The 26,261-nt window shown below is 50.4% G+C and overlaps 1 protein-coding gene across 1 annotated transcript in view; it reads right to left on the bottom strand.

The window, feature by feature from the left end:
- Positions 1-25,898, bottom strand: part of LOC138297073 (kinesin-like protein KIF28) — a 783,037-nt gene extending 757,139 nt beyond the window's left edge. The window contains exon 1 of the mRNA XM_069236578.1: positions 25,709-25,898. The gene's annotated coding sequence lies outside the window, so the exon portion shown is untranslated. The remainder of the gene's footprint in view (positions 1-25,708) is intronic.
- Positions 25,899-26,261: the final 363 nt, after the last annotated feature.

Below are 26,261 nucleotides of genomic sequence, written 5' to 3'. Positions count from 1 at the left end.
AATTAAAACCTTGTCTGTAGACCTGCCATTGCAGCCTGTGTAAAATGGTGCATGCACCATTCACCTCAGATATAAGGCTTGCATTATATCATGGTCACTGTACTTACTGGAAGTCACCCCTCTGGTAGGCCCTTCAGATAAAGGGCAGGGTGCATGTCCATAAGTGTGAAGGTACCTCTGCATGAGCAGGGTATGTCTACAAACCCCAGACTCAATTCTCTGGGCTTTGTAAATGTGGGAAAGCCATCTTAAGGTATGTAGTGGACACTCGTCAACACGAGTGGTTAAACTGCATAATGGCACATGGGAATCATGCAACGACACCGATTGCAGTGCTAGATGCATGACTCCATGTACTCTGGGGTTTCCTTAGAGGATCCCCAGGTTCTGCCTGTGCACCCTTACCGGGGTCTGGCTGCCAGCCCATGCTATTGCCGACCCCAGACACTGTTCTGCTCTCCTGCTGTTGAGCCTAACGCAAGCAGGGGATGGCAGAACAAAGGATTTCCTTCAAGGGAGAGGTGTGACCACCTCTACTTTTAAAATAGATGTCTCTGAGCTGGGGTAGGCCTCTGAGCTGTGCCAGGCTGCTTTGAAGGACACATTTGGTGCCTTCCTTGCATAATCCAGTATGCACTAGTTCAGGAACCTCCGGTTCCCGCTCTGGCACGAAACTACATAAAGGACAGGGGAGTGACCACTGCCAGTACAGCTCCTCCCCTATGGAAGTGCACAGTGCTCTGCCAGGTGGCCGGTTTCATTCTGCCATCTTGGAAACAAGATGGGCAGACGCCTTTAGGAGCATCTGACTGGTTAGTCTGGGTAGATGTCCCTGACACCCTATGATCGGTGGGTCACTTCAGAGAGTGACCAACCCCCTTTTAAGGTTACTTAAGGGCTCCCCCAAGGGTGGGTCTTCCGTTTTGCCAAAAAAGGCTCTTCAAGGAACTCTCTGCAAGACATCTTCTGCTCCTTGCCTCCAGAACCGCTGCTGGTCTGCTTTTGAACTGAAACAAGACTGTATCCAGTTGGGAGGGCTCCCACTGCAACATTGTTTCTCAAGCTCCTTCAACATTTCTGCAACATCTGCGGCTGTGCATACTCCAGGGTCACAAGGACTCTGCTTGCATCCAAGAAGGAATCTCCCTAGGAGTGAAGGAGTCACTCCCCTGCATCTGCAAGTACCTCAAGACGATGACGACCAGCTGGTGAATCCTGCTGTCCCACGGACAACGTAAAGGATCTGCTCACAAGTGATGGTTCTATGGTCCTCTGTTGGCCCATCTTGTCCTCTGACCAACTTGGGAGACAGTGGACCCTTGCTGCAGCCACTTGAATGGAACCCCTGTGCACCGTGACTTTTGCTCTTGCCAGCTCCTAGAAGCCCCAGCCTCCAGCACTCTGCAACTCCAAGATCAGCTTCCTCTCTGCAGCTCATGAGACATGTGACTCCTGTTTTGTTGTGCTGCTGAGGCGTCTCCGACTTCCAGGGCTCCTCCAACTCTGGTTGGCTTCCCTTCCAGCAGAAGGTCTGTCCTGACTCCCCACTAAGGGTCGAGTCACTAGGACCTTGCTGGTCCTCCTAAACATGCATTAAGCAAGGTTTGTTGATGGTCCTGCTGGCCACTGACCCTCATGCAATCCAGTGACCGACATGGGATAGCTTGTGGGTGACTCCAAGGATCTCCAGCATCCCTTGAACTCTGCAGCTGAACTTCTTCCTTCACTGTCCTGCATGAACTTCACATCCAAGAGGGTGGGGATTGCCTACCTGCACACCTGAGTGGTCTGGACACTGTCCCCTTCTTTTTCAGGTTCTTCACATCTGGAATCCACCTCTCGTTTTCACTGGCCTTGTACACAGGTCCCGACAGCAGCTGGACAACCGAGGCTTCAACTATGGTTTCCGACGCCAGTTCACCCCCTATGCAACTGGGCTCCCTGGTGTAAGTACTATGGTCTTCTGGGTATCTACAGGTGGGGGCGCTGTCTAACCTTCTTTGTGTCAACTAGTTTCCTCAGGTCCACTGGAAGGGTCCTGAATCCATAAAAATCCAACTGCGATGGTCAGTTAGCCTATAGGACACTCAGCTGAATTACAACTATGCACCCAGGAGCCTGTGGGATTTCTAGTAGTTACCTCTGGTAATTTCCTACGCCCCCAGCCTCTGGGATCCTAACACACATACCTTGGTTGGGCACCTCTAGTCTTATACCACTTTCTTAGTATATGGTTTGTTCCCCCCACCACCCTCCCACAGGGCCCCATGTATTTCTTTGCTTTTTCTGAATGTTGCTAAGTGTATATTTATGTGTGTTGATATCTCTAGGTGGAGATATACCAATGTTAGTATAGCTATAGTGTTGTAATAAAGAAACCTTTATTTTTGCAACACCTGGTGTGGTTCTTTCTTGTGAATGGTTACTGAATGACAATTTTGGTACTGCAAGTGATTGGCACTCCTCCTAGATAGGCATTGGCTGCTGACCACAGCTACCCCTAGAGAGCTTTTGATACCTGGACACCTAAATACTATCACTAAGGGTTGTCTGGACTCAGTTAGGGTGCCACACATAGGTTACACCATAAACGAAGCCAGCCTCCTACACGGGAACCCTCTCTATGGCTCCCTTGGCCAAGAGAGCTGTAACTTCCTCATGGAGAAGGGACAAGTGATCATCTTATCTGATCATAGGATGGTTGCATGGATGGAGTGGTAGTCTCGAAGGGGAGGAAGAAGCCCCTTTGGACTATTTGCAAAACCCACCTGTCTGACGTAAAGGATTGACAGAGGAGCAGGTGGTGGTGAATCCTGCCTCCACCTGGTACAGGGTAGTGGAGAGTCAGACTAGGAAGGCTTAGAGGCTGCTGCAGGGAGTGGGGGGGGGGGGGTGGGGGAGTGGACTGTCCAGACACCTGGCTCTGTGATCCTTGCGGTCGGGTGGATCCCATGCCCTTGGCCATGAAGAGGCTGGGCAGCATGCACAGCACAGCGGCTTGCCAGGATTGGATGAGGTTGAGGGCCCCTTCCGTAGTCACAAAAGGGGCGAAAAGCAGACTGAGGGGGACGAGGGGCTGGCCGTAGGTCAAAAATCCATGAAGCACTTGAGCACTGAATCTGCTCTGTCTCCGAAGAGACTGGTGCCATCAAAGTAGCTTGGACATCCCCTGGAAAGCCAGATGTTCTCAGCCAGGCGTGGCGTCTCTGGGCCACTGTCGACGTAAACGCTCTGCTTAGCAAGTCGGTCGTGTCCAGTCTGCAACGGATGTTGAACTTTGCTGCATCTCTTCCACTGGCCCCAGCCTGAGAGAGTACAGCTCGGGCCTCCTCTGGGACCTGTGGAAGCACTTGAGCAACCGTATCCCATAACGTGGGGGAATAATAGCTCAAAAGTCATCCGGTGTTTATGGACCACAGTCTTCTTCCAAGGTGTGTCCAGCCTTTTGGATTCCCCAGACGGGGGAACGGCAAGGAACAAGCCCTGGGAGGTAGAGGCTTCAATAACCAAACTCTCAGCGGTGGGGTGTTGTGTCAGAAAACTTGGGGCCTCTGAAATGGGGCGATGGCAGTGGGCAAATGTCCTGTTCACAGGAGCCCCAGTGCTGGGTTTGGGCCAGGTACCAGTAGTACATCCTTGAGGGCATCATTTAGCAGGAGTATGGGTTCTAAGGAGGAAGCTCCTGGTTGAAGCACCTCTGTCAGGAGGTTAGTCCTGATGGCCACCAAAGGCAACTCAAGGTCCAGGATCTGGAGAAGTAGCCAGTCCGCTGGCTTCATCCAGTTCTGTACGCCAGCCTATATGTGGTTCTTCCAGGAGCTGTTATTCTAAAGGGTCCAGCGACCCCTCCCATTCCTCCCCATAACCTAGCCCATAAGAAAACGTCTCAAGACCGGACATAGGGGGCAAGGCTCCTGCCGGCATCGGAATCGGCTTTGTACGATGCCCATCCCGCTCTGTGTCAGAATCGGAGAGTAAAATAATGATGGCGCCACCTGAGGGCACAGGCAGCGCGATTGGAGTATTGGCACCAGTAGAGTGATATACCGACGTCAGTTCAGATCCAGGACTGGACCCAGGGCGCCTCTCGGCAAAGAGGCCGAAGGCACGGAATCTGAAGGGGACCCTTCTGACTCCCAGGGGGGGGGGTTCTGAAGGCGCTCCAGCGGTGTTGGACTGCCCAAAAATGAGGCACATGGCCTCACAGAACTCTAAGTTGGGCAGGTGTCACTCCAGCTCCTGGAAACTCAAGGAGGTGTGGAGTCGGCCAAGGCGCAGGCTCTGAAGAGCAGGTCCTAGAACGTTGCCGCTTCTCATTGGCCAATGGACGAGAAGTTGAACAACGCTTCGACTTCTTCGATTTCTTCTTGTGCCCAAGGACCTCTAATGGGACAATGAGGAAGGAGGACTCCGCGACCGATCCCTGGCCCTTCCGCTTGACTGAGATCTCGACTTGCGTGGAGTCGAGCATTGGGCTGCCATCAGCTTCAGGGATCGCTCCCCCTCAAAGCCTTCGGATGCATGGCCCAACACTCGGATCACAACTTTGGGTTGAGGTTGCGTTTCAAGCACCAAAGACAGACAAGGTACGGATCCATCACAGACATTGCTCGGTGACAAGAACCGCAGGGCATAAACACGGTCCTCCTCGATGACATCCTCAATGCACCAGGAGTTGAAAAGTTGAAAAAGACTTCGATAAAAAAATATATAAAAAAAGCCAGTCAAACAATGAATGAGGGGTTTCCCATGTTGGAAATACTGGATTCAACAAAGCGTCTTTGAAAGGGATCAAGGGCTCAAAAGATGAGGTGGAAGGCTCCTTGCCAAAACATTCAATTTTATCTTGATGGATGGCAAGTGTAGTTTCAAAACCTCTGTTTCTTTCCCCACCCCACAGTGAAAGGATGCAACCTCTGTAGGAGGAGGCCCTGAAAGGAACTCGATATCTCGGTCAATGGAAATCTGGTCAAACCCCTCTCTACTCAAAGATCCAGTGGATCAGCAACAAAAGAATGAACAAGTTACTTACCTTCTGTACCCATCTTTCTGGTGGATACTCTAATCTGCAGATTCCTCATCCTGTCAATATTTCCCAGGCATCAGACTGGTTCCAGACACTTTTTGAGCAGTACTGCTACATGTCAGTAGATGGTGTCAAAGCACAGCACTTTCTCATTGCTAGTGATAACAGAAGCTGCATACAAGTGACACAAATGTGCCCTGATGTCAGTTGCTTTCTCAGGCTATTGGTAGCCACAGAGCACATCTGCAGATTGGCCTGACTTGTTTGCAGAGCTCTAGACTGGGACCTTTTTTGATGGATGAGTCCCCTTCACAGAATGGTGTTGAGGGTCAGTGAAGAATCTGCAGTTAGACATGGTATTAATTTAAAAAACAAAAGTTCCTAAAGGTAAGTAACTTGTTCTTTAATGGAAACTTCTTGCTACAGATTCCTCACATTGTGAACAAATACCATAGCAGTTCCTTACCAGATGGTGGGTCTGTGAACAGGTGCAGGCCAAAATGTTCTGTAGAATAAGACTGAGGCAGTAGTGCTTTGTGAACATATGTACCAACACCCATGTTGCCGCCTAGCATATACCCAGGGGATGCACTCTGCGTTCCAATACAGCGGTAGCAGCCTTGGCTCTGGTGAAGTGAGCCTGCAAGCTTCCTGGGACTGTTTCAACAAATGTATACCAGATTTTAATGCAAAGAACCATCCTTCAGGTTATAGTCCTTTTTGCACTGCCTTGCCTTTCTTTGCCCCAGAGAATCCAACAAACAGCTGACTGTCCACACAATGTTCCCTGGTCTCCCCCCGGATCACTTCCTCCTTGGAGGGATGAGGTGGAACAAGGAATGCCAGAGAGGTAATGTCTGTCTGACATGAACCTAGTAACTAGTTTCAGTAGATAAGAAACTCAGGTCCTCCACTCTAATTTGTCTGGGAAGAATGTAATTACAGTGGATTGACAGAGCTTTTCAAGCTCACTCACTCCAAGCTGGTGTTATGTGGAGCAAATCCCACTGTGGCATCACAAAAGGCCTAAGCGGAAACAAATGTAAATCTTCTAAGAACTGAATCACAGAACAAGTTAGTTTCCTTTGGTAACACCTTTTCTAACAGCAAATTTCTCATCTTTTAATATCCCCCCAAGTTTCATACTGGATCCAAAACGTTTTCAGCAGTACCTATGTGTGCCGGTAGGTGGTGCTGTGCAGCTCCAGACTGATGTTGTTTCACTCCGGAAATTACGTGTTGACCGCATATCGGTGTCACTCCCAAATGCTCCAGTCAGTTGCAGAGCCCTAAACACAAATTGGTTGTGACCAGTGTGCGAATTCTTAGACTAAGGATCTTATTAACAGATAGACTCCAATCACAGAACAGGGAGGATGAGAGGGTCAGTGACCAGAAAAGGCGTTATTGCTGATAAGTAACTTCTTGATGTGATACAAACTCCTAATCGCAGATTCCTCACCATCTGAATGGATACCAGAGCAGTACAGCTATTTAATGGTGGGTCTGTGAATCTGAAACTTTTGTAGGACCAAGCAGGTGAAATGCCCATCTTGGCAAACCAGGTAGTCCAGACATTAGTGCTGTGTGAACGTATGGAGTGACAACCATGTATCTGCATGACAGACTTCTAGGACAGGAACTTTGTGTGCAATGCAGTGGTACCAGATTTAGCCCTGGTACAATAAGTTTGCAGTCCTGCCAGAGGCTGCTTTTTGGACAAGATGTAGCAGATTTTAATGCAGAGGACGGTCCAGCAGGAGATGGTCCTATTCTGCACAGCCTTGCCTTTTTTTCTGTTTGCTCCAGTGAACCTCACAAAGAGTTGTAAGACTGATGTAGAAGCTCAGAGTATTTTGGGGTCCAAGTGGTAAAAACTCTCCTCCTTGGGTAAAACAGCATGAAGGTGATATTTTCGCTGACGTAGAATAGTGTCACAACTTGTAGCAACAAGAATGCTTGCACCCCAGTACAAGTTTGTCTGGGATGAAAGTGATGTACAGCAAGTTGACTCACCACACCGTCATTATGGCAAAGAGGAACACGGTCTTGAAAGTGAGAAGCTGTGAGGGGCAAGTGTGAAGTGGTTCAAAGCGCACATTAAATATGTGAGGACCAAGGTAAGGTCGCACTGTGGCACGACAAAGAGGGTGGAAACAGATATTGTGGGCCTTTAAAAAACACATTGTTGATTTAAATAGGGAGGACTGGCCCGGCAACCATAAAATGGCAGAAAGGTACCCTTAAGAGTACCCAGAGCACAGCATTGCCGGATGAAGGGCAAAAACAACAAAACATCAGATGTCAGTGGGGTGGAAGTTTTATCTGTTGTGTACTGCACCAAACCACAAATTTGGCCCTACAACAGGCATACACAGTTTCCATTGAGAGACACCTGGCTGCCAAGGTGGTATCAACCATCTCTGGAGGAAGGTCAAAGGTGTGCAGAAGTTGCTTCTCAATCTCAAAGCATGAAAGTGGAGACGGCGTAGGCTTGGGTGCAGAACCCTGCTCCGCTACTGCAGCAGATCCTCCTGGAGGGACAATCTGATCAGAGGACAGATGCTCATGCCAAGGATTTCTGGATACCATACTCTCAGTGCCCACTTCAGGGCCACTAGAATGACTTGGGCACGGTCGGCCCTGAACTTCCTCAGAACTCTGGGCAAGACAGGAATCCGCAGGAAGGGATAGAAGAGCCCCAAGGTCCACTCTAGGGGGAACGAATCGCATAGCAAGAGACTCCTTGGAACCTACAACATGCATAACAGGTGACCTTGAGCGTTCTCGGGGTGGTGAAAAAAATCAAGCAAGGTTCTATCCAATCGTGCAACAGTCTGTGTGCCACTTCCAGGTGTTACTGCCACTGGTGATCCACTAGACGTCAACAGCGGAGCATATTCACCCTGGCATATAAAGAGTTTGCATGATGGTTTACCACCAGGAAATTTCCTTGATGGTCCAGCCATTTCCAGGAGCGAAGGGCCTTGTGACCCCACCCTGCCCTGTTTGTTGCAATACCACATGGCCGTGTTGTCCATAAGCACCTGTACTAGCCTCCCTTTGATGCATCTAAGAATGATTTTCAACGTCATGCTGATTGCCCTTGGCTCCAGAAAGTTGATATGGAGCCGAGATGCCACTGAAGACTATAGGCCTCTGATATCCACCTCTGCCAGGTGGCTGCCCAAACTCAGAACTGATCCATTGGTCACCACTGTCAGTTCTGGGTGGCGTACGGAGAGGGGTCTGTTGATGATCCAGTGGTGGTCCAGTAATCACCACTGAAATCTTCTCCGAAATCTAGACATGGGCGGAAAGGTTCCCTTGATGTTGGTCTGATACTTCAGGTTCCACTGCATATGTCACCTGGTGTGCTTGACCTCCAGGATGCAGGAGACCATCAGTCCCAGCAGCCTCAGACTTGACGTCGTTGAGATCCAGGTCTGAGGCTAAAAGATCAGGATCATAGTTTGAATGTTTTGGACTCTCTTTTATGGGAGAAAGCATAAAGCAAGACTGTGCCCAGAAAGGCTGTGATGAAGGGGAGCTTCCAAGGAGTCAGGTGTTACTCTAGAATGTTGATAATGAACCTCAAACATGACAGGAGGTTTGCTGTAGTATGGAGGTAGTTCATCACTAAGGTAAGCCTATCTTCAACAGTCGTTGAGGTAGTGACAGACTGGGACTCCTGACTTCTAAAGGTGTGCTCCTTCCACCACCATCACTTTCATGAACACCAGAGAGGAGCTGGTGAGACCAAAGGGGAGCACAGCAAGCTGAAAATAATCCTCGGCACACTAAAGGAGTTTGGCATAGGTGCTGACCCTGAATATGCAGTCTGTGGTTGCCACGGCCTCTGCCACGAAACAGCTAGAAACCTTGCTGGGGCAAAAGTGGCTGTTGGTTGTGTGGCCTTGAGGTTCAATCAGTCACTGCAGACCCTGGAGTCTGGACTCAACCCTAGGCACCACTGACAAAGTTGATGAATATCAGTCACAGACATTTGCTTGCAACAGTCCTTACAAGGTTTAAACTCTTTAGTTTTGGTAGGTGCCATGTCCCTGTACACATTTTTATGTAAGTAAAGGCGCTCGGAGACAAGAGGTAGCTCTGGATCTGGATCTAGCGGTGCAGTTAGAAAGGAATTGATGTGAGCTCTAGGGAGTGGTGCCTATATAGACTCTGCACATCATTCACGGAGTGGAATGGCATAATTGCTGAGCTGCACAGTGCCACCTACTGGCGCGCAGAGGTACTGCTGAAAATGTTTCTGCATCCAATCTGACTCCTGGGGAATATACCAAAAGAAAGGAATCTGTGGTCAGAAATCTCTATCAGAAAGAGGTGATTAAAAAAAGTAGGCCGTGCTTAAAACAAGTCCTTGCACAGCAAAACTTCAGAAAACTTGGCTTGGGGTGGATCAATCTAACGGGTACTGCACCAAACCACCCTTGTCCTGACAGTTTGTGTATACTCATTTTGTAGATGGTCACCTAGCCACCAAGAGGACATCGACGTCAGACAGAGGTTGATTGTAGTCAACTGCTCTAGCTGAATCTCCAAGCATGGAGAGGTAGATTTGCAGGCCTGGGTGCAGGACCCTGCCTTGCTGATGCACCAGAAATCCCTGCCACATCATTGTCATTCTCACTGCGGACACATGCTGAAATACTGGGATCACAACTCAAATGTCCTGGACACTCAAGAATATCTGTCGGAAAGGCATGAAACTGTACCATGTCCAAAATGGCTTTGATGAATGAATGCCTGGAGTGAGCCCACATTTAACAGCTAGTCGACGAGGTAGGGGAAGACTAGAACACCTGATCTCCGAAGGTATGCTCTGACCCCTGCCAAAACATATGTGGACACCCGATTGTTAGTGTGGACATTAAAGAGGAGAATCGCAAACTGAAAATTCTCCTGGCCTACTGAGAGCTGTAGATAGTGCCTGTGGGCCTGTAGGACAAGGATGTGTAAAGAAGCATCCTGCAGGTCCAATGCTACCATCCAGCCTCCTTGGTCCAGGGCAGACTGGACTTGGGCTAGTGTGAACATCTGGAATTTGTCCTTTTGCAGGAAACTGTTGAGCGATCAAGGGTCTAAAATAGGATGAAGGCATCCATTTTTCTTTGGTACAAGGAAGTAATGGTAGTACCACCCAGTTCCTACCTTTGATGTCAAAAGGGCCCTTCTGTCACACAGATGATCCTCAGTCAGCTGCCCTGATGGTGCTGGAAGGTGTGGGGGGATAGAACGGAAAGCAACGATGTAGACCTGATGGACTAATTGAAGGATCCAGCTGTCCAAAGTAATTCCTGGCCACCCTTGGAGGGAATGCAGGAATGGGTGGATGTTTCCACGGGGGAGCATTGCATGGGGACTGAGCTGCATGTTGTCCGATGTCCTCGGCACTGCCTTTTGTGAACCCGATTTTGGCCGTAGGGACTGCTGGATCAAGGGTGTGATCTGCTCTTGCCAGTATTGAAAACCCCTGCTGTAGCCAAAAAGGGATAAAAATTGCTGGTGAAATTGTCTGACGGGGCGGACAGAAACAAAGAATTTGCAGTGGCTCTGCTATCCTTAAACCGTCCCATGGCCGAATTTGCTTTTTGTTGAAAAGGAGTGAGCCATCAAAGGGGATATCCATTTAGGATGCCCGGACATCCCTAGAGAAACCCATATACTTCACACATATGTGACCTCTGAGTGCCACAATAGTACCGTTTGCCTGGCCGAGGAAATCTTTTGTCCAGACGACACTGAATAACAACTTTTGCAGCATCACAGCGATCTTGAATGGCTGTTCTGATCTGCTGGCAAAACTTGGGCCACTGTGTCCCAAAGTGCGTGAGAGTAGCCGCCTAAGAGGTAATTGGCCTTTACAGACCGAAAGGCAAGACTGGTGAAAGAGAATATATACTTGCCAAATTATTCAATACACTTAGGCTTGTAATCAGGTGAGGTGGTGGGAAACCGTTAAGTTTTACTCTACTTGAAGATGTCTGTATCACCAAACTCTCAGTTGGATGCACCCTTTCACTGCTGGTCACTACACTAGGTCACTGTAGGTCACCCCATGGTAGGCCCTTTCAGCCTAAAGGGCAGGGTGCAGGTCCCTGTGTGTATGAGTACCCCTGAATGAGCAGAGATGCCCCTATGAGCTCCAGTTCCAATTCCCTGTACTTCATAAGTGCGGGGAAGCCATTTAAGCTCTGTACTGGTCACTACATAATGGTAACTTCGAACCTGGGCATGTTTGGTATCAACCATGTACTCTGGGTGTTCCTAACAGGATCTCCCAGTTCTGCTCCTACCAGTCTCCAAGATTCTGCAGGCAGCCCCCCAGGCACGATTGTGCCCTCCTGCTGCTTGACCAGCTCGAGCAGGAGACAGCAGAACAAAGGATTTCCTGTAAGAGAGGGGTGCAACCTCCTTTCCTTTGGAAATAGGTGTTACTGGGCTGGGGTAGCCTTCCCGTGCCATTGGGCTGCTTTGAAGGACACATTTGGTGCCCTCCTTGCATAATCCAGTTTGCATCAGTCCAGGGACCAAGAGTCCCTGGTCTGGTGTGAAACACACAAAGGAATGGGGAGTGTCCACTCCTCTGTCCAGCTCCACACCTAGGGTGGTGCCAAGAGCTCCTCCAGGTGGCCACTTGGTTCTGCCATCTTGGATCAAGATGGGCAGAGGCCTCTGGGAACATCTGACTGGGTAAGCCAGGTAGCTGACGTCAGTGACCTCTCCTAATAGGTGGTCACCCCAGAGGCTATTTATGGACTCCCTTGAGGGTGGGTCCCCAGATTCTTTGAGGAAGACTCCACCAGGAACTCTCTGCAAAGACTTCTTCTGTTCTTGGCCTCCGGAACCGCTACTGGGCTGCACAGGAACGGAACAAGTGTACACCACCTGAAACGACCTCTCCTTGCAACATTGTTTCCAGGGCTCCTATCAGCACTCTGCAGCATCTCTACGGCTGTGCATCCTCTGGGGATGGCAAGACTTCAGCTGCACTAAGAAGCAAGAAGGAATCTCCATTGGAGTAAAGGAGTCACTCCCCTGCATCCGCAGGCACCTAAGGCAACGGATGTCTGGCTTGTTTGATCTTCTGTCCTCCAGATCTGAGAAGATTCTCTAACACAGGTGGTGGTCTGAGGGATCCCCTGAGTCCTCTCTTTCTTGTACCCAACATGGAAGATGGTAAGTCTTTGCCTCTGCCACTGGGACAGAATCCATGTGCATGCAATTGTTGCACCAATCAAGGCTTATTGACTCCTGCTCCAAGGCAACTTCAGGCTCCAAGTAGCCCCAGCCCCCAGCACTCTACCTCTGCAAGTACAGTCTCCTTTCTGCTGCTCCAGCGATGTGGTTACTCCTCTTCAGGTGTGCTGACTGGGCCTCACTGCGACTTACTGTGCCTACTGCCAGTGGGTTGCTTGTGGGGGCTCCAACTGCTTCAGCGGGCTCCCCTGCATCCTGAGAGTCAGCCCTGACACCCCTCCAAGGGTTGAGTCCCCAGGACATTGCTGGTCCTCCACAGCTCTGCAAAACCTCAAACAGCTTCTTTTGCATTTGCCTGCGCTTGTTGGTGGTCTTCCTGACCACTGACCAATCTGCAATTCGGTGACCATCAGGGACAGTTTGTAGGTGACTTCCGGACCTCCTCTGCAGCTCCTGGAGTCCGCAGCTGGACTTCATCCATCACCCTTGCTCTAGATCTTCAGCTACAGAAGGGTGGGCACTTGCTCCTGCCCCACCTGGACAGTCCTGCGTGTAGTAGACTCTGTCCTCTTCTTTTGCAGATCCTCATCACCCGGAATCCGTCCTTGGGTTCCCCTGGTTCGGTCTTGCTTCTGAATTCTCCAACCACTATGTCACCATGTTAGCCTATGGGAGAACCGAGTAACTTACCTCTCTGCACCTGGCCGCTGGGGACCTTCTCTGTACTTACCTTTTGGGGTTCCTCTCTGCCACAACCATTGCCTAACTACTCCATACACTGGTGGGGAACACCCGTTTGCATTCCATTTTTTTAGTATATTGTTTGGCCTCCCCTGTAGGGCCCTAGATAATTTATGCTTTTCCCAAGTCCTTACCTGTGTATATTTTATGTGTTCATACCTCCAGAGGGAGATATACCAAAGGCAGTCTAGTTTGGTCTGCCTATAATAAAGTACCTTTATTTTTTAAACCCTGTGTGATAAGTTACTGTGTGACTACTGTGGTACTGCAAGTGCTTCACATGCTTTCTAATTAAGTATTGGCTACTCACCACAGCTACCCTAGAGAGTCCTGACTGTCTAGACACTAACACTAACTAATTGGTGTTTGCCTGGACCTAGAATAAGGTGTAACACCATAGGTGCCCACCACCCACTGGGCCAGCTTCCTACAGTATAGTTCTCTCATGTTGTTAGCACTAGTGTCGACGCAAAAGGAATTGTCACGGACCGGCAAGCCAGTACTGAAACTGGCACTGGTGCAGAACCTGAAATTGCTTTGGAAGGTCAGACTGTGGCAAGGGCGAACCCGCCTGCGGACGTTCAGTTGGAGGGACTCTCAGATCCCTGGGTGCCAAAGGTATGCCGGAGGGTGACGTTAAGGTGCCAACAAAGGCACAGGATAGCTACACAGAAAGTTTCAATCTCCTGCAGAATCACTGATGAACCTGGAAATTTGGGATATATTGAGACTAAGCTCAGATTTTTTTTTAATTATTTTTGTCAGAGAAGCGGTGTACATAACAATTCATCCAAAGACATTCTTATAAGGCTAGCCCAAGCCTATTAATATCATTAGGCTGTCATTAAAATAAAAGTTAATTCATCCAGATTTCTTCCTTCTCGAATGGTGCTGGCAGCTGGCTCTGCCTGTTCGTAATCCTGTATCCTAAATTTGAAACAAACATGGCGTTTGGCTGATGTATTTATGGGAAAGTTGTGCAAGGAATCAGTGTAAAAATATTTGTCTAGATATAACATCAGCTAGTGCTTTCAGGCCAGATCAGAACAATACATCATTAGCTCAAACTGCAAATTCAACAATTACTGATATTAGTATTTTCCACATTAGGTGCCCTTTTGAGGCAAAACACCATCTCTAATTCTTAATCCTATAAGCATATTAAAAATTAGAGTACAGCCTAGAGCTGGGTCAAGTGTACACGTGGCCCATTTGATTGTGACAACACTCAGACTAAGTCAGCCTTCATCAGACTTTTTACCCTGCCCACCTGGGTCTAGCCCATCCTGTATTCCCAGTCTGTTCTCTACCCACTTCATCATAGGCGACTAGATAAGGGCCCCACATTTCCTAGCCATCTTTCCCTTGGAGGGACACAAAACAATCAATCAATCACTGGATTTATAAAGCGCTCTACGTACCCGTGAGGGTTTCAAGGTGCTGGGGGGGTGGGGGGGGGTACTGTTACTGATCGAAGAGCCAGGTCTTGAGGAGTCTACTGAAGGTGTGTAGGTCTTGGGTCTGTCGTAGGTTGGTGGGGAGGGTGTTCCAAGTTTTGGCGTCGAGGTATGAGAAGGATCTGCCGCCGGAGGTCTTTCTTCGGATGCGGGGAGCGAGGGCGAGGTCAGTGGAGCGGAGCTGATGGGTGGGGGTGTAGAAGCTGAGCCTGTTGTTCAGGTAGGCTGGTCCGGTGTCGTGGAGCGCTTTGTGAGCGTTGGTAAGAAGCTTGAAAGTGATCCTCTTGTCCACGGGGAGCCAGTGAAGGTTTCTCAGGTGGTGGGAGATGTGGTTGTGGCGGAGTACGTCGAGGATCAGCCGGGCGGAGGAGTTTTGGATGCGTTGGAGGCGTAGTAGGTCTTTTGCTGGGATGCCTGTGTAGAGTGCGTTGTCGTAGTCCAGTCTGCTGCTGACGAGGGTCTGTGTCACAGTTCTTCTGGTTTCTGACGGGATCCACTTGTAGATTCTACGGAGCATGTGGAGTGTATTGTAGCAGGAGGAGGAAACTGCGTTGATCTGTTTAGACAAGGTGAAGGAGGAGTCGAGGATGAAGCCCAGGTTGCGAGCGTGGTCAGTCGGTGTCGGTGGGGTTCCTAGTGCGGTAGGCCACCAGGAGTCGCCCTGGGCAGAGGAGGAGGGTCCGAGGATGAGGACCTCCATCTTGTCCAAGTTTTGTTTCAGACGGCTGCTTCTCATCCATTCGGCGATGGATTTCATTTCCTCGTGGAGGTTGGTTTTGGCGGTGGGCGGGTCTTTGGTGAGTGAAAGGATGAGCCGGGTAGGTGAGAATGTTGAGGTTGTGTTGTCAGGCCACTTGCGCGAGGGGGGCCATGTGGACTTTGAACAGCGTCGGGCTGAGGGATGAGCCTTGGGGGACGCCGCAGATGATGTCAGTGGCTTCGGAGCGGAAGGGGGGAGGCGGACTCTCTGGGTTCTGCCGGAGAGGAATGAGATGATCCAGTCTAGGGCTTTTCCTTGAATTCCGATTTCTTGGAGGCGTGATTTCAGGGTGCGGTGGCAGACTGTGTCGAAGGCGGCAGATAGGTCCAGGAGGATGAGGGCTGATGTTTCGCCGTTGTCCATTTGGCATCTGATGTCGTCAGTGGCGGCGAGAAGGGCGGTCTCAGTGCTGTGGTTTCGTCGGAAGCCGGACTGGGAGGGGTCCAAGATGTCATCGTCTTCGAGGTGGCTGGTTAGTTGTGTGTTGACGATTTTTTCAATCACCTTCGCTGGGAAAGGGAGTAGGGAGATGGGTCGGAAGTTCTTGAGGTCGTTGGGGTCTGCTTTGGGTTTCTAGAGGAGGGTGCGGATTTCGGCGTGTTTCCATCTTTCCGGGAATGTCGCTGTTTCGAAGGAGATGTTGATGACCTTCCGTAGTTGGGGGGCGATGGTGGAGCCGGCTTTGTTGTATACGTGGTGGGGGCAGGGTCTGACCGAGATCCTGAGTGGATGGAGTTCATGATCCTGCGTGTCTCTGTGTAGTTGACGTTGGGGTCTAGGATGTCAGGTGGTTTGTGCAGGTGGGGTGTTCGGGGGTGGGGGCTGGCGTGGGAGTGGCGTTGAAGCTGTTGTGGATGTTGGTGATCTTCCGGTGGAAAAAGGTGGACAGTGCATTGCAGAGTTCTTGGGATGGAGGGATGTCATTTATGTTGGCGCTGGGGTTGGAGAGTTCTTTCACGATGCTGAAGAGCTCTTTACTGTCGTGCGCGTTGTTGTCCAGGCGGTCTTTGAAATGGGATCGTTTGGCTTGTCTGATGAGTTGTTGGTGATTACGGGTGGCGTCCTTGTGGGCTGTGAGGCTGTCGGGTGCGCGTTTGAGGAGCCATTCCTTTTTTAGCTTCCGGCAGTCGCGTTTGGAGTTTAGGAGCTCGTCGGTGAACCAGCTGGCTTTTTTTCTGGTTTGGTTGTCGGTGGGTTTCTTGAGTGGTGCGAGGGTGTTGGCGCAATCGTTGATCCACAGAGTGAGGTTGCGGGCGGCGGTATCTGGGTTGGTGGGTTCAGGGGGTGGGTTCTGGGCGCGGGTGTTGATAAGCAGGTCTTCTGTAACTTTGCTCCAGCATCGGCGGGGTGGCTGTTGGGTGCGATGGTGCTCGGTATGTTTCTTGTAAGTGAAATGGATGCAGTGGTGGTCGGTCCAGTGGAGTACAGTGGTATGGTTGAAGGTGACGTGAGCGCTTGAGAAGAAGATGGGGTCAAGCGTGTGGCCAGCGATGTGGGTTGGTGTGTCGACGAGTTGTCTGAGGCCGTGGTTGGTGAGGTTGTCGATCAGGGTAGTGGAGTTTGTGTCGTTGTTGTTCTCCAGGTGGAAATTTAGGTCCCCGAGGAGGATGTAGCCCGTTGAGGTGAGTGCGTGGATGCTGGTGAGATCGGCGAGGGATTCGCTGAAAGGTGCTCGTGGTCCGGGGGTCTGTAGATGAGCGTTCCTCTGAGAGTTGTGTTGGGGTCGGTGTGGATGCGGAAATGTAGGTGTTCGGCGGTCTTGAGGGAGTCGTCAGTGTGGGTGTCGACCTTGAGGGTGGATTTGTGGGCTATGGCTATTCCTCCTCCGATTCCGTTGGTGCGGTCCCTACGGATGATCTTGTAGCCGTCCGGGATGGCTATTGCGATGTCGGGCGCCGAGGAGTCGGTCCACCAGGTTTCGGTCAGGATGGCTACGTCTGGGGCGGTGGAGTTGAGCAGGTCCCAGCGCTCGATGGCATGCTTGCGTGCGGAGCGGGTGTTGAGGAGTATGCAGTGGAGGTGGTTTGTTCCGGTCTTTCTTGGTTTCGTTCCGTCGCAGGTGAATCTGCAGGTGTGGCATGAGAAGGGTCCGTTGGTGTTCCTTGGTGAGGACTGGAAGCATGCTGTGATGCGGCCGGGATTGAGGTCGTTGAGTTGGTCGGCCGTGTAGCGGCGTCTGGAGGTGCAGGGGTCTCGCGGACCAGGGGGGGGTGGCGCTTGGCGTGTTCCAGGCACGGATGGGCACAGACGGGCTTGAATCTGGTGCACCCGCTGCGCGGATGCGCAGTGACCGCCATTAAGAATGGAGGGGGGAGGGAGGAGCAGCTGGGAGGCGGGAGGGAGCGGCAAATGGGGGCAGGGCCGCAGGGAGGCAGCGGCGGGGAAAGCGGCTCAGAGAGAGCCGGCAAGGGGAGCGCACAAGGGGCAAAAGCGGCAGAAAAAGGCAGAGAAGGAAACTGAGGAAAGAACGGCACAGTAATTCAAGGCACAGAAAACGAGTCACAATAACATGACCGGCACAATAATTCAAGGCACAGAAAATGAGTCACAAAAAGTTAAAAAGGCACAAAGCACAAGTCTAGTGACGCTTACCAGAGCCCACTAGACACCAGGGACGAGGCGCAGGTGGATGCCTGCGGGTGGAGGAGGGCCTCGAACAAGCGATCGGCAGCGTGTGCGGGGTCAAGGACAAGGGGACAGCTTGGTGGTGCTGCGGACGTGGGGGAGCGATCTCCTGACCAAAATCAGGTCAGAGGTCGCTCACCCTCGACACGCAGCGACCGCCATTAAGAAGGGAGGGGGGGGAGGGAGGAGCAGCTGGGAGGCGGGAGGGAGCGGCAAATGGGGGCGCGCGCAGGGAGGCAGCTACGGGGAAAGTGGCTCACAGAGAGCCGGCAAGGGGAGCCCACAAGGGGCAAAAGTGGCAGAAAAAGTCACAGAAGGAAACTGAGGAAAGAACGGCACAGTAATTCAAGGCACAGAAAACGAGTCACAATAACATGAACGGCACAATAATTGAAGGCACAGACGAGTCACAAAAAGTTAAAAAGGCACAAAGAACAAGTGTAGTGACACTTACCAGAGCCTACTAGACACCAGGGATGCCTCCGGGTGGAGGAGGGCCTCGAACACGCAATCGGCAGCGTGTGCGGGGTCAAGGACAAGGGGACAAACCACTGCTGCATTGTTGGTGGCCCTGTGTTTAACCAGACCGCTGCTATAAGGTGGTGAGCTATGGCCACAGTAATGAATACAAAATGGAGCTTCCCACTATCCCTCAATAGATGTTGGTGGAAACCAAATAACATTACTGAAAGAATGATGCCAATTTTCAGTTTAAGTACATCCTCCAGAAAGTCCTGTATTCCATCTTTTAGGACCTGTAACTTTCTAAATACAGAAAACATATGGGCCATATCTGTGGGGGCCTGGTCACATTGAGGACATTTATCATCAGATCTTTTCTGCCAACTGTGCAGTTCCACCAGACTGTAATAAAGATTAAAAGTGGTTTTATGGTGCTGGCTCTTCAGATTAGCAGTGAGCAAGACTTCCATCCCAACCTCAAGTGACTTCTATTTGTCTATGCCCATAGTCCCCAGCCTTGCTTCCCATCTTCCCGCTTGAGATTCTGGATCGTCCAAACCCTGATCGTTCAATGATTTATAGATCTGCTCGAGTCTGCTTTTTCGTACCATGAGTTCCAGAAGAGGATTTTTTTTTTCCATCAGAGAATACCCCATTGCCAAGTTTGGATACAAAATCCCTAAACTGCAGGTATTTAAAGAAGGTTTTCCCCCTCAAGCCAAACTTGATCTGCAGATCACTAAATGAGCAAAGTTGGTCGTGATTGAATAAATCACCCTTCCTGATCACCCTGTTTGCTTCCATAATTTACAGAATCCATCATGAAATATTGATGGAAGAATGGGAGATCGCCACAATGGGATATATCTATCATATCTAGTAATACCGATTTTGATCTTGAGCTGATCTTAAAGGCTGCTCTACACTGAGTTGAATGTCACCTTTTTGTAGTAGCTAAGCTCCACATTCCTCGTAAAACATCCTCTGGCATCCTCACCCAGTGTCAGTTTATAAATTAATGGCTACTCTAGACAAACGAGTGGGACTCTCCCTGTCTGTAATCAAATTTCCCTTGTATTGCAAAAAGTGCTGACCAGTACTATAGTTTGAAATTAGGAACTACGCAGCCCCTTATATTTCTAAGCAGCACCAAATATTTCAAAGCCCTCCGTGCCCTTTATACTGCCATATGAAGTTGTTACAGACGGTATCTAGCTTTTTAAGCCAGAACATTTCCAGTTCTAATACAATGGCTCTAAATAGATATAGTACCTTTGGTAAGCTAGTCATTTTTATCACGTTACATCTTCCTGCTAGGGTGAGATGTAAACTATTCATTCTCATTAGGTCTTATCTGACCTTTCCCAATAATGGAGAAAATGTTATTTCAGTGATGCTCCTCATTTGAGTCGTGATCTTAATTCCCAGATAGGTCACCTTGTCCATTCTATGGCTAACCATCATTGCGATAGTACTAGTGCACACAATCTGGGTTTTCTCCGTATCAGATGATAGATACCCTGAGATTGCCCCCAAATAGCTTTGGCTTTTTTTTTTACTCACACCATAGCATTCTGACGTGATGTTAGCAAAGCAATATCATCTGCATACACTAACACTTCTGTGTGTAACCCCTTCACCCTAGCTGGTATAACAGTCAGGTTCCTTAACAATTGGATGACAAATGGGTCAATATATACTGCAAACAGACGAGGGGAACAGGGACATCCCTGCCTAGTGCCTCTTGTTATAGCCATCCTTCCTGACACCATGCCGATGATTTGGAGTTGGGCAGTTGGGTTATAATATAGTGTCTTTACTATCTTAATCAAGCTTGGCCCAAGCCCCTTACAACTGAGCACTTTCCAGAGATAGCCCCAGGAGACCCAGTCAAATGCCTTTGCTGCATCGAGGATTATAACCAAAGTGTCCCCAGTCACTTCTGCAATGTCCAGTGTAATGGCATGCCTAATATGATCTTTAGTCCCATGTCCTAGCATAAATACATGCTGCCAAAGGGAGACCAGTTTGGCCATGACCCTCCACATACATGTTGCTAAGACTTTAGAGTAGTTTGACATCTTAGTTTATTAATTAAATCAGCCTATATGACCCAGGTTTCTCAGGGGGTTTCTCTTTCTTCCTAAAGACCACTATGTTTGTACTTCAGCATGAGGATGGGGGGGGACCGCCCGCTTGACACCAAGAACGTACTCAACAAGACTTTGACCAGCTCTGGAAATATAACTTTATAAAATTCTAACAGTATTTTGTCAGGCCCTGCAGCTTTTCCAGGATCGAATGATTTTAGCGCTTCAGTGGCCTGTTGCCTCGCACTATGAGTGGAAAAACGAATGAGTCTCACCCCTAACCCCGCTCTGAAAGAGTCCCAGACTGCCCGCCGAATCATTGTTCCTATTTACATCCAAGAAGTCCACTATCCACTTTCTCGTGAGGTTAAAATAGCTGGTGTTTAAGAGCAGTTTCCTATGAAATTTCAATTTCCACGCAGTCCTAGCTACCTCGAAATCCGAAATTTGTAGAATCAGCAGGTTATGATCAGCGAAGGCCCTCAAGAAGTCTTCTAATACTTGTTTTCTCTACTAAGCCAATGGCAATGAAGAAATAATCCAACCGGACATACTTCAGGGGTTTAAGCCAGTCCCAAACATCCAAAAAGCTGCGGCTGCCCAAAAGATGGCGCACTGCTCTGTATATCAGCAGCTTATTCCCAGCATACTTCTCTGCCTGTTATTAACAGTCACTCCCATATGGATATTTAGATTGCCACACACTACCAGAGGGGTGGGACTTGAATCCCGTTCTACCACCAACTCGTTGAAAACTGCTGCCTCATCCAGAATGGAACCGCAGATAGAGAGTAAAAGTGGTCCCCGCCACCAGGCATTCCACTATCGCCCATTTACCCAACTTGTCTGTGAGCATATGTTTCACCAAGCAGCTATGTTTCCGAGCTAGATTTGACTCCCCCTATTAGAGGATCGCTGAGAAGTGTTTGTGAGGAGTGAAAATTCCCTGATTTGCAACCAATCCTTCCTCTGCCAAGGGATATGCGTTTCCTGCTCGTATATAATATCTGGCCCTATCGTTCTGAATACCGCGGCAACTTTTTGCATTTTTGTCTTATCGTTTAAGCCACATACATTGGCAGAACATATTCAAATTGTCCTAGTCTGCATTATTTGATCGGTAGATCTGAATACCACAGTTAAAGCACTGCCCAAAGAAAAGAAAGCCTAACCCACGCATCCTTGGCCACACCAACTGTCCTAGGAAATCCCTCCGATTAACAGTCCTGTGCTGCACTTCCCATTCACCCTTCTTGTATCTGCTCCGCTGACTTTAAGTGACATCCGCGCTACCGCGACGGCCCTCCCCCCTTTCTCTCCACTGTCCTCCCAAGACCCCTTCCCCTCCTCCAACCCCTGTGAAGCATGCAGACCCATCATAAGCCCGCTGATGGTGTTTGAGACTTCTCCATCTCCCGGCCAGAGCCTCGTATTATGGTGATCCTCTTTACTGACGTTCTTGCACCGTAAGTATTGCGAATACAATACTATCCAACCTACCAGACCGCTCCTCCTTCCTAGTGTCCATAACCCTATAACCATATCAGTGACCCTGATCCCAGGCGAGTATTTCATTAGATACAAGGCTCAAAAACGAATATTGTACAAGAACTCTTTAGCTTTCTCTTTGGATGTAAACATTTGTATTTTATCGTTCCAGATAACCGTTACTCTAACCGGGTTCACCAAAAATGCCTGTGCACCCTTATCCTGAAGGACGTGGTCAGCTGCTTGAGTCTCCAAGTCTCTACCGTCACGTGGCAGAAGTCCAGCCTCACAAAGAAGCAGCAGCCCTCAACTGCACACGGAGTCCGGCCGTGCTTTATCAAAAACTATTTGCCTCAGAACAAAATTGCCAATATAAACCAGATTAGTTCAGGACATCCGTGTCATTGTTCGCCTGCTTTCTCACTAGAGGAATTCTATGTGCCCTTTTGATCTTATGGCGCCAATTCCACCCCTCGAGCTCAGGAAAAGCTTTTTGGAACGGACGGATTCTCGCAAGTAGATCTCTGTGACAGATCCCTCTGTACTACACATACCTTGTGGGGATCTGTCACAGAGATCTACTTGCGAGAGTCCCTACAAGGCTTGAACCCTGTAATTCTGGAAGGTGACATTTCCCTTGCACACCAGACTGATATACTAAATTTGGAGAGTCTTGTCCGAGACCAAGGGTTAGCGCACTGGATCTCTGTCTTGAAGAGCAGTAAGAAGGGAACTGAAGGCAGTGTGCATGGGGGGTGCTTATATGCCGCTTTACTTTTCATTACTGGAGCAAAATGACATTGGTGCTGAGCCGTATGACGCCGCCTACAGAAGGCCAGGAGTACTGCTCAAAAAGGTTACGGATCCAGTCTGATGCCTGGGGAACATTCACAAGGTAAGTAATCTGTGGTTAAAAGTATCCATAAAACGTAGCCATAAGAGAAGTTTCTGGTGATATCTCACCTCTCTGAAAATACATGGGTCTGTATTCTTGATCCGTATTCTTTCACAGGGCACACGGGCTCTGTAGGAGCTGGTAATGCGGGGCTTGGTGCAGACAGGCTAAGAAGGTGAAGTAAGTGGCCCAAGGTATGCAGACATTTGTGGCGCTGTGTACTTGGGGCATAAAGGTTAGGCGGGATAGCACCGGATTTTGAAGCTGAATGACACTAGCACCCACATGAAGGGCATGCTAAAAAGTCCCCTGGGGCCAAAGATGCGCCACAGAGTTGCAGCCCTAGGGGAAAAAAAGCCCAATATGGCATTAGGAAACAGCACTGGACCCGAGCCTGGATGTTGAGAAACTGCAGCATCGAGGTGAAAGCCTTGCAGGATTCAGCCAGATTTTACCCACAGGCTTCAGGGACGGCCCTAGAGGTGGTAGTGGAGCCACTTGCCAACCCTGAGTCCATGGCGCCAGCTTAGAGAACTCCAGAGGCGCTAATTCTAGCTCAAAGGATAAGGATCCTATTGGAGTCAAAGGGAACCTGGCTGACTTTACGCTCAAAGAATGCTTCTTTCGTGGGCTCAATGAGTGATAATGTGGTGACCGGGAGTGGGCCCGAAAACAACACCAACCTCGTTTGATAACGAGGACCTACGCCATAAAAAGTTGATTTCCCTCTCCTTAATTGCCTTGGGGTACATATTGAGACAATACACATATGACTTGGAACCATGGCTGACCCTAAGCAAATAGAGTTAAGGTGGGTGATGGACATTTGTTCCTCGCAGCCCCTAGAGCACCGGTACTCAAAGTACGGCCCGCGGGCCGCCAGCGGCCCCACGGACCTAACTTGGCGGCCCGCGACCGCGAGACGCACACCAAACGCAATAAACAATGGCCGCCGTATGTAAACATAGAGGAGGGCCGCGGGAGCATGCTCCCGCGGCCCTCCTCTATGTTTACATACGGCGGCCATTGTTTATTGCGTTGCCCTGACGATCTGTGGAAGCCAAAGCCCCATAAAAGTCAGCGCTTGCAGCTAACTTTTACGGGGCTTTGGTCGTCTGCCTGCTGTCACCGGCTCCACGTCTGCTGCCCGCCTGCCTGCCTGCTGTTCCAGATTTGTGGCATCTTTACAGTGCTTTGAGTCAGGTAAGGCTCTTTGGTTATTTATTTATTTGTTTTTAATGTAGTGTGTGTTACTGGGGTAGGCGTGTGAGCAGATTGCGCTGTGTGTGTGCGCTGTGTGTGTGTTTTGGTGGGGTGAGAGCAGATGGCGCTGTGTGTGTGCGCGCTGTGTGTGTTACTGGGGTGGGGTGAGAGCAGATGGCGCTGTGTGTGTGCGCGCTGTGTGTGTTACTGGGGTAGGGGTGAGAGCAGATGGCGCTGTATGTGTGCGCGCTGTGTGTGTTACTGGGGTAGGGGTGAGAGCAGATGGCGCTGTGTGTGTGCGCGCTGTGTGTGTTACTGGGGTAGGGGTGAGAGCAGATGGCGCTGTGTGTGTGCGCTGTGTGTGTGTGTTACTGGGGTAGGGGTGAGAGCAGATGGCGCTGTATGTGTGCGCGCTGTGTGTGTTACTGGGGTAGGGGTGAGAGCAGATGGCGCTGTGTGTGTGCGCGCTGTGTGTGTTACTGGGGTAGGGGTGAGAGCAGATGGCGCTGTGTGTGTGCGCGCTGTGTGTGTTACTGGGGTAGGGGTGAGAGCAGATGGCGCTGTGTGTGTGTGTGTTACTGGGGTAGGGGTGAGAGCAGATGGCGCTGTATGTGTGCGCGCTGTGTGTGTTACTGGGGTAGGGGTGAGAGCAGATGGCGCTGTGTGTGTGCGCGCTGTGTGTGTTACTGGGGTAGGGGTGAGAGCAGATGGCGCTGTATGTGTGCGCGCTGTGTGTGTTACTGGGGTAGGGGTGAGAGCAGATGGCGCTGTGTGTGCGCGCGCTGTGTGTGTTACTGGGGTAGGGGTGAGAGCAGATGGCGCTGTGTGTGTGCGCTGTGTGTGTGTGTTACTGGGGTAGGGGTGAGAGCAGATGGCGCTGTATGTGTGCGCGCTGCGTGTGTTACTGGGGTAGGGGCATTGTTTTGAAAAAGGGGGTGGGGTGGTTGTTCCCCCTCTAAGCCCCGCCCCCTCTAAGCCCCGCCCCCTCTAAGCCCCGCCCCCCGCTGTCACTTCAGTGCGGCCCTCGGCCGCAAACCATACTGCAATTTTGGCCCCAGAGAAAAAGTTTGTGAGTACCCATGCTCTAGGGCATGGGTACTCACAAACTTTTTCTCAGCAAACTTTTGCTCTCACCCCTACCCCAGTAACACACACAGCGCGCACACACACAGCGCCATCTGCTCTCACCCCTACCCCAGTAACACACACAGCGCGCACACATACAGCGCCATCTGCTCTCACCCCTACCCCAGTAACACACACAGCGCGCACACACACAGCGCCATCTGCTCTCACCCCTACCCCAGTAACACACACAGCGCGCACACATACAGCGCCATCTGCTCTCACCCCTACCCCAGTAACACACACACACAGCGCACACACACAGCGCCATCTGCTCTCACCCCTACCCCAGTAACACACACAGCGCGCACACACACAGCGCCATCTGCTCTCACCCCTACCCCAGTAACACACACAGCGCGCACACATACAGCGCCATCTGCTCTCACCCCTACCCCAGTAACACACACAGCGCGCACACACACAGCGCCATCTGCTCTCACCCCACCCCAGTAACACACACAGCGCGCACACACACAGCGCCATCTGCTCTCACCCCACCCCAGTAAAACACACACACAGCGCACACACACAGCGCAATCTGCTCACACGCCTACCCCAGTAACACACACTACATTAAAAACAAATAAATAAATAACCAAAGAGCCTTACCTGACTCAAAGCACTGTAAAGATGCCACAAATCTGGAACAGCAGGCAGGCAGGCGGGCAGCAGACGTGGAGCCGGTGACAGCAGGCAGACGACCAAAGCCCCGTAAAAGTTAGCTGCAAGCGCTGACTTTTATGGGGCTTTGGCTTCCACAGATCGTCAGGGCAACGCAATAAACAATGGCCGCCGTATGTAAACATAGAGGAGGGCCGCGGGAGCATGCTCCCGCGGCCCTCCTCTATGTTTACATACGGCGGCCATTGTTTATTGCGTTTGGTGTGCGTCTCGCGGTCGCGGGCCGCCAAGTTAGGTCCGTGGGGCCGCTGGCGGCCCGCGGGCCGTACTTTGAGTACCGGTTTAAAACCCAAACTCTTCGAGGGAGACATTCTAGCACTGCAGCAATAGTTGATTTTGACCCGCTAGAGAGAGAAACTCTCAAAAAAGCGAGTTCTGCCTATGCGTCAAAATCAAAAAGGAACTGGCATCTTTGCACCGGGCTGCCCCCTATATGGTTTTAGTGGTCATCGGATGTCACTTCTAGTGCCGACAAAGAACC

This window comes from Pleurodeles waltl, chromosome 5 (assembly GCF_031143425.1).
Source record: "Pleurodeles waltl isolate 20211129_DDA chromosome 5, aPleWal1.hap1.20221129, whole genome shotgun sequence".
Classification (NCBI taxonomy): Eukaryota; Metazoa; Chordata; class Amphibia; order Caudata; family Salamandridae; genus Pleurodeles; species Pleurodeles waltl.
This window is presented reverse-complemented; position numbering and strand designations above follow the sequence as displayed.